Source organism: Scyliorhinus torazame, chromosome 13 (genome assembly GCF_047496885.1).
Source record: "Scyliorhinus torazame isolate Kashiwa2021f chromosome 13, sScyTor2.1, whole genome shotgun sequence".
NCBI lineage: Eukaryota > Metazoa > Chordata > Chondrichthyes > Carcharhiniformes > Scyliorhinidae > Scyliorhinus > Scyliorhinus torazame.
In genome coordinates, this window is record NC_092719.1 from 187994670 (window position 1) to 188007642 (window position 12973).

A 12973-nucleotide genomic window follows, 5' to 3' on the forward strand; every position below is an offset into this window, starting at 1 on the left:
AATAACCTATTGTAATTTCACTGAAGACGGAATATGAAAAAGTCTTCAAACAACGTTGAAGATCAAACAGTTTAGGAACGATGATCTCCTGAGAACAATTTTAATGTGTTCCCAACTCGTCTTGGCAGAAGAGTGGTTTACATGATAACCCTACCAGGATGAAACAATTATGGCAAGATTTGACAGAGCCGGAACGTTTTAATAGCCACTAAGTTGTGATTGGGTGAGGACAGAATTGATTTTATCTAGTTAGCAATATAAAGTGCCAAGTGTTGAAATAAGATTTACACAAGTCAGATCTTAATTTGATTGCAGTGACTGAAGTGAAATGATATTTGAATAATGTCATCTGGTAACTATCAACTAATGTGTGCCTCAGTGTGGAGGGCCGATTATCCAGAACTTGAAGATTTCGGCACGATAAACCCACTTAACATCCGATTAGAAGAGTGATTCAGAATAGGAACTTGCTGAATAGATCCACATTGCGCTGTTGCAGCTAGAATTGTGCAGCGAGCTGCCACACAAACAATGTTCGGAAATCAGACAGAGTGTTGATGTGACATTGAAATTCCATCCAGGAGGGAAATCCAATTCCAAACTGAAGATTTCAAGACAAGGAAGAGGAAAGTGGACAAATCTGCAAGTATCACTAGCAACTTCGAAAATGTAATGCAAGTAAATAAGCTGTTTTTATGTTGCAAAACATGTTATATAATTGTAACTACGCACTGCACTCTGAGGAGGCAGTTCCCCCCCCCCTCCCCCTCCTGCACTCTGAGGAGGCAGTTCCCCCCCCCCCCTCCTGCACTCTGAGGAGGCAGTTCCCCCCCCCCCCCCCCTGCACATCTGAGGAGGCAGTTCCCCCCCCCCTCCCCCCTCCCCCCCCCTCCCCCCTCCCCCCTCCTCCCTCCTGCACTCTGAGGAGGCAGTTCCCCCCCCCCCCCCCCTCCCCCCTCCCCCTCCTGCACTCTGAGGAGGCAGTTCCCCCCCCCTGCACTCTGAGGAGGCAGTTCCCCCCCCCCTGCACTCTGAGGAGGCAGTTCCCCCCCCCCCTGCACTCTGAGGAGGCAGTTCCCCCCCCCCTGCACTCTGAGGAGGGCAGTTCCCCCCCCCCCCCTGCACTCTGAGGAGGCAGTTTTCCCCCCCCCCCCTGCACTCTGAGGAGGCAGTTTCCCCCCCCCCCCCTGCACTCTGAGGAGGCAGTTTCCCCCCCCCCTGCACTCTGAGAGGCAGTTCCCCCCCCCCCCCCTGCACTCTGAGGAGGCAGTTCCCCCCCCCCCCCCCGCACTCTGAGGAGGCAGTTTCCCCCCCCCCCCCTGCACTCTGAGGAGGCAGTTTCCCCCCCCCCTGCACTCTGAGGAGGCAGTTTCCCCCCCCCCCCCCCCCTGCACTCTGAGGAGGCAGTTCCCCCCCCCCTGCACTCTGAGGAGGCAGTTTCCCCCCCCCCCCCCCTGCACTCTGAGGAGGCAGTTTCCCCCCCCCCCCCCCCCTGCACTCTGAGGAGGCAGTTTCCCCCCCCCCCCTGCACTCTGAGGAGGCAGTTTCCCCCCCCCCCTGCACTCTGAGGAGGCAGTTTTCCTCCCCCCCCCCCCTGCACTCTGAGGAGGCAGTTTCCCCCCCCCCCCCCCGCACTCTGAGGAGGCAGTTCCCCCCCCTCCCCTGCACTCTGAGGAGGCAGTTCCCCCCCCTCCCCTGCACTCTGAGGAGGGCAGTTCCCCCCCCCCCCCCGGTGGAGGAAGTGTGTCCCCCGTCCCCCCCCCGGTGGAGGAAGTGTGTCCCCCGTCCCCCCCCCGGTGGAGGAAGTGTGTCCCCCGTCCCCCCCCCGGTGGAGGAAGTGTGTCCCCCGTCCCCCCCCGGTGGAGGAAGTGTGTCCCCCGTCCCCCCCCGGTGGAGGAAGTGTGTCCCCGTCCCCCCCCGGTGGAGGAAGTGTGTCCCCCGTCCCCCCCCCGGTGGAGGAAGTGTGTCCCCCGTCCCCCCCCGGTGGAGGAAGTGTGTCCCCCGTCCCCCCCCGGTGGAGGAAGTGTGTCCCCCGTCCCCCCCCCGGTGGAGGAAGTGTGTCCCCCGTCCCCCCCCCGGTGGAGGAAGTGTGTCCCCGTCCCCCCCCCCGGTGGAGGAAGTGTGTCCCCCGTCCCCCCCCGGTGGAGGAAGTGTGTCCCCGTCCCCCCCCGGTGGAGGAAGTGTGTCCCCCGTCCCCCCCCCGGTGGAGGAAGTGTGTCCCCCGTCCCCCCCCGGTGGAGGAAGTGTGTCCCCCGTCCCCCCCCGGTGGAGGAAGTGTGTCCCCCGTCCCCCCCCCCGGTGGAGGAAGTGTGTCCCCCGTCCCCCCCCCGGTGGAGGAAGTGTGTCCCCGTCCCCCCCCCGGTGGAGGAAGTGTGTCCCCCGTCCCCCCCCCGGTGGAGGAAGTGTGTCCCCCGTCCCCCCCCCGGTGGAGGAAGTGTGTCCCCCGTCCCCCCCCCGGTGGAGGAAGTGTGTCCCCCGTCCCCCCCCCCGGTGGAGGAAGTGTGTCCCCCGTCCCCCCCCCGGTGGAGGAAGTGTGTCCCCCCGTCCCCCCCCCGGTGGAGGAAGTGTGTCCCCCGTCCCCCCCCGGTGGAGGAAGTGTGTCCCCCGTCCCCCCCCCGGTGGAGGAAGTGTGTCCCCGTCCCCCCCCCGGTGGAGGAAGTGTGTCCCCGTCCCCCCCCCGGTGGAGGAAGTGTGTCCCCCGTCCCCCCCCGGTGGAGGAAGTGTGTCCCCCGTCCCCCCCCGGTGGAGGAAGTGTGTCCCCCCGTCCCCCCCCCGGTGGAGGAAGTGTGTCCCCCGTCCCCCCCCCGGTGGAGGAAGTGTGTCCCCCGTCCCCCCCCCGGTGGAGGAAGTGTGTCCCCCGTCCCCCCCCCGGTGGAGGAAGTGTGTCCCCGTCCCCCCCCCGGTGGAGGAAGTGTGTCCCCGTCCCCCCCCCGGTGGAGGAAGTGTGTCCCCCGTCCCCCCCCCGGTGGAGGAAGTGTGTCCCCCGTCCCCCCCCGGGTGGAGGAAGTGTGTCCCCCGTCCCCCCCCCGGTGGAGGAAGTGTGTCCCCGTCCCCCCCCCGGTGGAGGAAGTGTGTCCCCCGTCCCCCCCCCGGTGGAGGAAGTGTGTCCCCCGTCCCCCCCCGGTGGAGGAAGTGTGTCCCCCGTCCCCCCCCGGTGGAGGAAGTGTGTCCCCCGTCCCCCCCCCGGTGGAGGAAGTGTGTCCCCCGTCCCCCCCCCGGTGGAGGAAGTGTGTCCCCCGTCCCCCCCCCGGTGGAGGAAGTGTGTCCCCCGTCCCCCCCCGGTGGAGGAAGTGTGTCCCCCGTCCCCCCCCCGGTGGAGGAAGTGTGTCCCCCGTCCCCCCCCGGTGGAGGAAGTGTGTCCCCGTCCCCCCCCCGGTGGAGGAAGTGTGTCCCCCGTCCCCCCCCCGGTGGAGGAAGTGTGTCCCCCGTCCCCCCCCCGGTGGAGGAAGTGTGTCCCCCGTCCCCCCCCCGGTGGAGGAAGTGTGTCCCCCGTCCCCCCCCCGGTGGAGGAAGTGTGTCCCCCGTCCCCCCCCCGGTGGAGGAAGTGTGTCCCCCGTCCCCCCCCCGGTGGAGGAAGTGTGTCCCCCGTCCCCCCCCCGGTGGAGGAAGTGTGTCCCCCCGTCCCCCCCCCGGTGGAGGAAGTGTGTCCCCCCGTCCCCCCCCGGTGGAGGAAGTGTGTCCCCCGTCCCCCCCCGGTGGAGGAAGTGTGTCCCCCGTCCCCCCCGGTGGAGGAAGTGTGTCCCCCGTCCCCCCCCCCGGTGGAGGAAGTGTGTCCCCGTCCCCCCCCCGGTGGAGGAAGTGTGTCCCCCGTCCCCCCCCCGGTGGAGGAAGTGTGTCCCCGTCCCCCCCCCGGTGGAGGAAGTGTGTCCCCCGTCCCCCCCCGGTGGAGGAAGTGTGTCCCCCGTCCCCCCCCCGGTGGAGGAAGTGTGTCCCCCGTCCCCCCCCCGGTGGAGGAAGTGTGTCCCCCGTCCCCCCCCCGGTGGAGGAAGTGTGTCCCCCGTCCCCCCCCCGGTGGAGGAAGTGTGTCCCCCGTCCCCCCCCCGGTGGAGGAAGTGTGTCCCCCGTCCCCCCCCCGGTGGAGGAAGTGTGTCCCCCGTCCCCCCCCCGGTGGAGGAAGTGTGTCCCCCGTCCCCCCCCGGTGGAGGAAGTGTGTCCCCCGTCCCCCCCCGGTGGAGGAAGTGTGTCCCCCGTCCCCCCCCGGTGGAGGAAGTGTGTCCCCCGTCCCCCCCCCGGTGGAGGAAGTGTGTCCCCCGTCCCCCCCCCCGTGGAGGAAGTGTGTCCCCCGTCCCCCCCCCCGGTGGAGGAAGTGTGTCCCCGTCCCCCCCCGGTGGAGGAAGTGTGTCCCCCGTCCCCCCCCCGGTGGAGGAAGTGTGTCCCCCGTCCCCCCCCCGTGGAGGAAGTGTGTCCCCCGTCCCCCCCCCGGTGGAGGAAGTGTGTCCCCCGTCCCCCCCCCGGTGGAGGAAGTGTGTCCCCCGTCCCCCCCCCGGTGGAGGAAGTGTGTCCCCCGTCCCCCCCCCGGTGGAGGAAGTGTGTCTCCCCCCCCCCCCGGTGGAGGAAGTGTGTCCCCCCCCCCGTGCACTCTGAGGAGGCAGTCTCTGTAGCGCACAAAGACTCCATGAGACGAATATAGTGAAGTCGATGAGGCTTTATTAAGCGTGTCTGTTCCCCAGCATCCCGATAGTAAACTGGCCTGCGGGGAAGACACCGGCTTCTTATACTTCGCCTTCAGGGCGGAGCTTGAGGTCAACGGCCAACCAGGACCCGGGATCTGTCAGCAATGACATTCGGGCTTCCAGTCCCACATGACCCCAATACAATACTACCACATTCACCCCTTGTCAAAAATGAACTCGGCGGGGTGATGCTTCGTATGGTGGTAAGGGTTTACAGGGCTGGTCCTGGGAGGATAGAACATTCACATGGTAGCACAGTATTGGACAGTTTCGTCCTGTTGCAACTATTTACAGAGGGTATAGGAAAAAACAAAATGTTCTTTGAACAGTCCATCTTTGTTTTACATCGACGCCACGAGTCGGTTCGGGCGGTCTGGTCGTCCGTGTCGATCGCCTCTGCCCCGGCGGTGGTGGTGGTGCTTGTACCAGTGTTGTCACCTCCAGGAGCCGTATGGTTTCAGCTGTCGGTGCAAAGGGGAAGGGGACTGATCCTCCTGGGAAGGGGGCGGTCGCGGGGTGCGGCGGTGGCAGGAAGGGGGCGGTTGGGTTGATGGTGTCGGGGGGTGTGCGTGGTGCCGGCGGGTGCCAGATCCCGCAGGGAGACCGTGTCCTGTTGGCCGCCGGGGTACTCCACGTAGGCGTACTGGGGGTTTGCGTGGAGGAGGTGAACCCTTTCGACAACGGGTCCGCCTTATGTGCCCGCACATGCTTTCGGAGCAGGACGGGTCCTGGGGCCGCCAGCCAGGTCGGCAGCGACGTTCCAGAGGAGGATCTCCTAGGGAAGACTAGGAGACGCCCGTGCGGCGTTTGATTAGTGCTTGTACATAATAACGACCGGATGGAATGGAGAGCGTCCGGGAGGACCTCCTGCCACGTGAAACTGGGAGATCCCTGGACCGTAGGGCCAGTAGGACGGCCTTCCAGACCGTGCCGTTCTCCCTCTCTACTTGCCCGTTCCCCCCGGGGTTGTAGCTGGTCGTCCTGCTTGAGGCTATGCCCTTGCTGAGCAGGAATTGACGCAGCTCGTCATTCATGCAAGAGAACCCCCTGTCGCTGTGGACGTATGCGGGTAACTGAACAGTGTGAAGATGCTGTTCAGGGCTTTAATGACTGTGGCCGCGGTCATGTCGGAGCAGGGAATGGCAAAAGGGAAGCTGGAGTATTCATCCACTACATTAAGAAAATATGCGTTGCGGTCGGTGGAGGGGAGGGGCCCTTTGAAATCGAGACTGAGGCGTTCAAAGGGGCGGGAAGCCTTAATCAGGTGCACTCCATCTGGCCTGAAAAAATGCGGCTTGCATTCCGCGCAGATGTGGCAGTCCCTTGTGACTGTCCGGACCTCTTCTAAAGAGTATGGGAGATTGCGGGACTTGATGAAGTGGTAAAACCGAGTGACCCCCGGGTGGCAGAGGTCCTCGTGGAGGGTTTGGAGGCGGTCAATTTGTGCGTTGGCACATGTGTCGCGGGATAGGGCATCGGACGGCTCGTTCAGCTTTCCGGGCCGGTACAAGATCTCATAGTTGAAAGTGGAGAGCTCGATCCTCCACCTTAAGATCTTGTCATTTTTAATTTTGCCCCGCTGTGCATTATCGAACATGAAAGCTACCGACCGTTGGTCAGTGAGGAGAGTGAATCTCCTGCCGGCCAGGTAATGCCTCCAATGTCGCACAGCTTCCACTATGGCTTGGGCTTCCTTTTCCACTGAGGAGTGGCGGATTTCTGAGGCGTGGAGGGTTCGGGAGAAAAAGGCCACGGGTCTGCCCGCTTGGTAAGGGTGGCCGCTAGAGCTACGTCGGAGGCATCGCTCTCGACCTGGAAGGGGAGGGACTCGTCGATGGCGCGCATCGTGGCCTTTGCGATGTCTGCTTTGATGTGGCTGAAGGCCTGGCAAGCCTCTGTCGACAGAGGGAAGGTCGTGGTCTGTATTAGGGGGCGGGCCTTGTCCTGCGCACTGGGGGACCCACTGGGCGTAGTACGAAAAGAACCTCAGGCAGCATTTTGGGCAGTGCGGGAGGGAGATCCCATGAGTGCGCGCATACGTTCGGGGTCGGGGCCTATTATCCCATTGCGTACTATGTAGCCCAGAATGGCTAGCCGGTCGGTGCTAAAAACGCACTTGTCCTCGTTGTACGTGAGGTTCAAGGCTTTGGCGGTCTGGAGGAATTTTTGGAGGTTGGCGTCGTGGGTCCTGCTGATCGTGGCCGCAGATGGTTACATTGTCGAGATACGGAACGTGGCCCGTAACCCATGTTGATCAACCATCCGGTCCATCTCCCGTTGGAAGACCGAGACCCCGTTTGTGACGCCAAAAGGGACCCGTAGGAAATGGTATAATCGTCCGTCTGCCTCGAAGGCTGTGTACTTGCGGTCACTTGGGCGGATGGGGAGCTGATGGTAGGCGGACTTGAGGTCCACGGTGGAGAAGACCTTATACTGGGCAATCCGATTGACCCTGTCGGATATGCGGGGGAGAGGGTACGCGTCTAGTTGTGTGTACCTGTTGATGGTCTGGCTATAGTCAATGACCATCCTTTGTTTCTCCCCTGTCTTCACTACTACCACCTGCGCTCTCCAGGGACTATTGCTGGCCTGGATTATGCCCTCCTTAGTAGCCGCTGGACTTCGGACTGAATGAAGGTCCGGTCCTGGGCGCTGTACCGTCTGCTCCTAGTGGCGACGGGTTTGCAATCCGGGGTGAGGTTCGCAAACAAGGACGGGGGTTGCACCTTGAGGGTAGCGAGGCCGCAGATAGTGAGTGGGGTATGGGGCCACCGAATTTAAACGTAAGGCTCTGTAGATTACATTGGAAATCTAATCCCAGCAAGGTGGGGGCACAGAGTTGGGGAAGGACGTTTAGTTTGTAGTTTTTGAACTCCCTCCCCTGCACCGTTAGGGTAACTATGCAGAATCCCTGGATCTGTACGGAGTGGGATCCTGCAGCTAGGCAAATCTTTTGTGCGCTGGGATAGGTGGTCAAGGAACAGCGTCTTACCGTGTCGGGTGTATAAAGCTTTCCGTGCTCCCGGAGTCGACTAGGCATGGCGTCTCGTGGCCGTTAATTAGGACCGTTGACGTCGTCGTCTGGAGTGTCTGGGGCCGAGCCTGATCGAGTGTACCGAAGTGAGCCGTGGTTGTAGTAGTGGGTGGGGTCCGTTGTTGCCGTCCATGATGGCGTCGGGGATGGACAAAATGGCCGCCCCCATACATCGCACGTGGCTGGGGGGGTCACAAGATGGCGGGCGGGGTGGACAAAATGGCCGCCCCCACGCGTCGTACAGGTCTGGGGTGGTCCAAGATGGCGCCCTTCCTCCCCTCGTGGTGGCCGGGACCCAAAATGGCCGGCGTCTGCGGGTCGCACATGGTGTGCTGGGGGGTCTGGGGAGCGCTAGGACCGCACGGAGCTCCCTCACCGCGAGCGCTAGGACCGCGCGGAGCTCCCTCACCGCGAGCGCTAGGACCGCGGCGGAGCTCCCTCACCGCGAGCGCTAGGACCGCGCGGAGCTCCCTCACCGCGAGCGCTAGGACCGCGCGGAGCTCCCTCACCGCGAGCGCTAGGACCGCGCGGAGCTCCCTCACCGCGAGCGCTAGGACCGCGCGGAGCTCCCTCACCGCGAGCGCTAGGACCCGCGCGGAGCTCCCTCACCGCGAGCGCTAGGACCGCGCGGAGCTCCCTCACCGCGAGCGCTAGGACCGCGCGGAGCTCCCTCACCGCGAGCGCTAGGACCGCGCGGAGCTCCCTCACCGCGAGCGCTAGGACCGCGCGGAGCTCCCTCACCGCGAGCGCTAGGACCGCGCGGAGCTCCCTCACCGCGAGCGCTAGGACCGCGCGGAGCTCCCTCACCGCGAGCGCTAGGACCGCGCGGAGCTCCCTCACCGCGAGCGCTAGGACCGCGCGGAGCTCCCTCACCCGCGAGCGCTAGGACCGCGCGGAGCTCCCTCACCGCGAGCGCTAGGACCGCGCGGAGCTCCCTCACCGCGAGCGCTAGGACCGCGCGGAGCTCCCTCACCGCGAGCGCTAGGACCGCGCGGAGCTCCCCTCACCGCGAGCGCTAGGACCGCGCGGAGCTCCCTCACCGCGAGCGCTAGGACCGCGCGGAGCTCCCTCACCGCGAGCGCTAGGACCGCGCGGAGCTCCCTCACCGCGAGCGCTAGGACCGCGCGGAGCTCCCTCACCGCGAGCGCTAGGACCGCGCGGAGCTCCCCTCACCGCGAGCGCTAGGACCGCGCGAGCTCCCTCACCGCGAGCGCTAGGACCGCGCGGAGCTCCCTCACCGCGAGCGCTAGGACCGCGCGGAGCTCCCTCACCGCGAGCGCCTAGGACCGCGCGGAGCTCCCTCACCGCGAGCGCTAGGACCGCGCGGAGCTCCCTCACCGCGAGCGCTAGGACCGCGCGGAGCTCCCTCACCGCGAGCGCTAGGACCGCGCGGAGCTCCCTCACCGCGAGCGCTAGGACCGCGCGGAGCTCCCTCACCGCGAGCGCCAGGGACCGCGCGGAGCTCCCTCACCGCGAGCGCCAGGACCGCGCGGAGCTCCCTCACCGCGAGGCGCCAGGACCGCGCGGAGCTCCCTCACCGCGAGCGCCAGGACCGCGCGGAGCTCCCTCACCGCGAGCGCCAGGACCGCGCGGAGCTCCCTCACCGCGAGCGCCAGGACCGCGCGGAGCTCCCTCACCGCGAGCGCCAGGACCGCGCGGAGCTCCCTCACCGCGAGCGCCAGGACCGCGCGGAGCTCCCTCACCGCGAGCGCCAGGACCGCGCGGAGCTCCCTCACCGCGAGCGCCAGGACCGCGCGGAGCTCCCTCACCGCGAGCGCCAGGACCGGCGCGGAGCTCCCTCACCGCGAGCGCCAGGACCGCGCGGAGCTCCCTCACCGCGAGCGCCAGGACCGCGCGAGCTCCCTCACCGCGAGCGCCAGGACCGCGCGGAGCTCCCTCACCGCGAGCGCTAGGACCGCGCGGAGCTCCCTCACCGCGAGCGCTAGGACCGCGCGGAGCTCCCTCACCGCGAGCGCTAGGACCGCGCGGAGCTCCCTCACCGCGAGCGCTAGGACCGCGCGGAGCTCCCTCACCGCGAGCGCTAGGACCGCGCGGAGCTCCCTCACCGCGAGCGCTAGGACCCGCGCGAGCTCCCTCACCGCGAGCGCTAGGAACCGCGCGGAGCTCCCTCACCGCGAGCGCTAGGACCGCGCGGAGCTCCCTCACCGCGAGCGCTAGGACCGCGCGGAGCTCCCTCACCGCGAGCGCTAGGACCGCGCGGAGCTCCCTCACCGCGAGCGCTAGGACCGCGCGGAGCTCCCTCACCGCGAGCGCTAGGACCGCGCGGAGCTCCCTCACCGCGAGCGCTAGGACCGCGCGGAGCTCCCTCACCGCGAGCGCTAGGACCGCGCGGAGCTCCCTCACCGCGAGCGCTAGGACCGCGCGGAGCTCCCTCACCGCGAGCGCTAGGACCGCGCGGAGCTCCCTCACCGCGAGCGCTAGGACCGCGCGGAGCTCCCTCACCGCGAGCGCTAGGACCGCGCGGAGCTCCCTCACCGCGAGCGCTAGACCGCGCGGAGCTCCCTCACCGCGAGCGCTAGGACCGCGCGGAGCTCCCTCACCGCGAGCGCTAGGACCGCGCGGAGCTCCCTCACCGCGAGCGCTAGACCGCGCGGAGCTCCCTCACCGCGAGCGCTAGGACCGCGCGGAGCTCCCTCACCGCGAGCGCTAGGACCGCGCGGAGCTCCCTCACCGCGAGCGCTAGGACCGCGCGGAGCTCCCTCACCGCGAGCGCTAGGACCCGCGCGGAGCTCCCTCACCGCGAGCGCTAGGACCGCGCGGAGCTCCCCTCACCGCGAGCGCTAGGACCGCGCGGAGCTCCCTCACCGCGAGCGCTAGGACCGCGCGGAGCTCCCTCACCGCGAGCGCTAGGACCGCGCGGAGCTCCCTCACCGCGAGCGCTAGACCGCGCGGAGCTCCCTCACCGCGAGCGCTAAGGACCGCGCGGAGCTCCCTCACCGCGAGCGCTAGGACCGCGCGGAGCTCCCTCACCGCGAGCGCTAGGACCTGCGCGGAGCTCCCTCACCGCGAGCGCTAGGACCGCGCGGAGCTCCCTCACCGCGAGCGCTAGGACCGCGCGGAGCTCCCTCACCGCGAGCGCTAGGACCCGCGCGAGCTCCCTCACCGAGGACAGCGGTGGTCGGGGCCCAAGTCGGCGGCGCCGGCGGGTCAGGCGTGGGGCCGCGAGAGCGAGGAGCTCCCTCACCGGGGACAGCGGTGGTCAGGGTCCAAGTAGGTGGCAACGGCGGGTCAGGCGTGGGGCCGCGAGAGCGAGGAGCTCCCTCACCGGGGACAGCGGTGGTCGGGGTCCAAGTAGGTGGCGCCGGCGGGTGGAGTGTGAGACGGGGGTTAGGGTGGCGTTAGGGATGCGAAAACCCCCTCCTCTCCGTGGGAGTGTTGGCCGAGACCCAAAGCGGTAGCGCCGGCGGTGGGTCATACGTGGGCTGCGGGAAGGGGGGTTGGGGAGCGTAGGCGGCGTGCAGGGCTCCCAGTTCTCCCGGGACCACGGTGGTCGGGACCCAGAGCGGCTGCGCCTGCGGGTCGCACAATGGCGTGCTGGGGGGGTTGGGCGCATAGACTGCTTGCAGGGCTCCCTGTGCTCCCGGGACGGCGGCGACCATGCGGGATCGGCACACCACCGCATAATGGCCCTTTTTCCCGCAGCTTTTGCAGATGGCTGCGCGGGCCGGACAGCGCTGTCGGGGGTGTTTCGCCTGGCCGCAGAAATAACAGCGGGCGCCCCCGGTGCGACTCGGCGTTTGGACCGCGCAAGCCTGTGGGGTGTCGGGGGGGGGGTAGGGGGTTTGCCGCGACGGGTACGTACGGGGCCCAATGGCCTGCCGCACGGTCGGTGCCGTAGGCGCGGGTATTACACGCGGCCACATCTAGGAGGCTGCTAGGGCCCGTGCCTCAGAGGTCCTAGCGACTCTCTTTCTAGAAGTCTTTGGCGGATTTGGGAGGATTGCATACCTGCCACAAAAGCGTCACGCATTAACATGTCCGTGTGTTCGTTTGCGTTCACCGACGGGCAGCTGCAGGCTCGTCCCAAAATCAGCAGCGCGGCGTAGAACTCGTCCATCGATTCTCCGGGAGCTTGCCGTCTCGTCGTGAGCTGGTAGCAAGCGTAGATTTGGTTAACTGGGCGAACGTAGAGACTTCTCAGTGTTGCGAACGCCGTCTGGAAATCGTCGGTGTCTTCAATGAGGGTGAAAATCTCCGTGCTCACCCTCGAGTGCAGGACCTGCAGTTTTTGTTCGTCTGAGACTCGGCCGGTGGTCGTTCTGAGGTAGGCCTCGAAGCAAGTCTGCCAGTGTTTGAAGGCTGCTGCCGCATTCACTGCGTGTGGGCTGATCCTCAGGCATTCTGGAATGATCCTGAGCTCCATAGTCCTTTTTAGGCACGTCTTAATAAATTGTAGCGCACAAAGACTCCATGAGACGAATATAGTGAATTCGATGAGGCTTTATTAAGCGTGTCTGTTCCCCAGCAGCCCGATAGTAAACTGGCCTGCGGGGGAAGACACCGGCTTCTTATACTTCGCCTTCAGGGCGGAGCTTGAGGTCAACGGCCACCAGGACCTGGGATCTGGAGCCAATGACATTAGGGCTTCCAGTCCCACATAACCCCCAATACGTACTGCCACAGTCTCTCTCTTTCCCCCCCCCCCCCCCTGCACTCTGAGCAGGCAGCCTCTTTCCCCCCCAACCATGCACTGAGGAGGCTGTCTACCCCCCCCCTGCACTGTGGAGGCAGTGTCCCCCCCCCCCCTGCACTGTGGAGGCAGTGTCCCCCCCCCCCCTGCACTGTGGAGGCAGTGTCCCCCCCCCCCCCTGCATTGTGGAGGCAGTGTCCCCCCCCTGCACTGTGGAGGCAGTGTCCCCACCCCCCTGCACTGTGGAGGCATTGTCCCCCCCCCCCTGCACTTTGGAGGCAGTGTCCCCCCCCCCTGCACTGTGGAGGCAGTGTCGTCCCCCCCCCCCCCTGCACTGTGGAGGCAGTGTCCCCCCCCCCCTGCACTGTGGAGGCAGTGCCTCCCCCCCCCCCCCCCCCTGCACTGTGGAGGCAGTGTCTCTCCCCCCCCCCCCCCTCGCACTGTGGAGCAGTGTCTCCCCCCCCCCCCCCGCACTGTGGAGCAGTGTCTCCCCCCCCCCGCACTGTGGAGGCAGTGTCTCCCCCCCCCCCCCCCCCTGCACTGTGGAGGCAGTGTCTCCTCCCCCCCCCCCCCCTGCACTGTGGAGGCAGTGTCTCCCCCCCCCCCCCCTGCACT

General features: G+C 66.5%; 1 long non-coding RNA gene across 2 annotated transcripts in view; it reads left to right on the plus strand.

The window, feature by feature from the left end:
• The first annotated feature begins 469 nt into the window (after window positions 1-469).
• LOC140387750 (uncharacterized) overlaps window positions 470-12973 on the plus strand; it is a 111900-nt gene continuing 99396 nt past the window's right edge. For both annotated transcript variants that reach the window (XR_011934001.1, XR_011934000.1), the window contains exon 1: window positions 470-669. This is a non-coding gene — a long non-coding RNA (uncharacterized lncRNA). The remainder of the gene's footprint in view (window positions 670-12973) is intronic.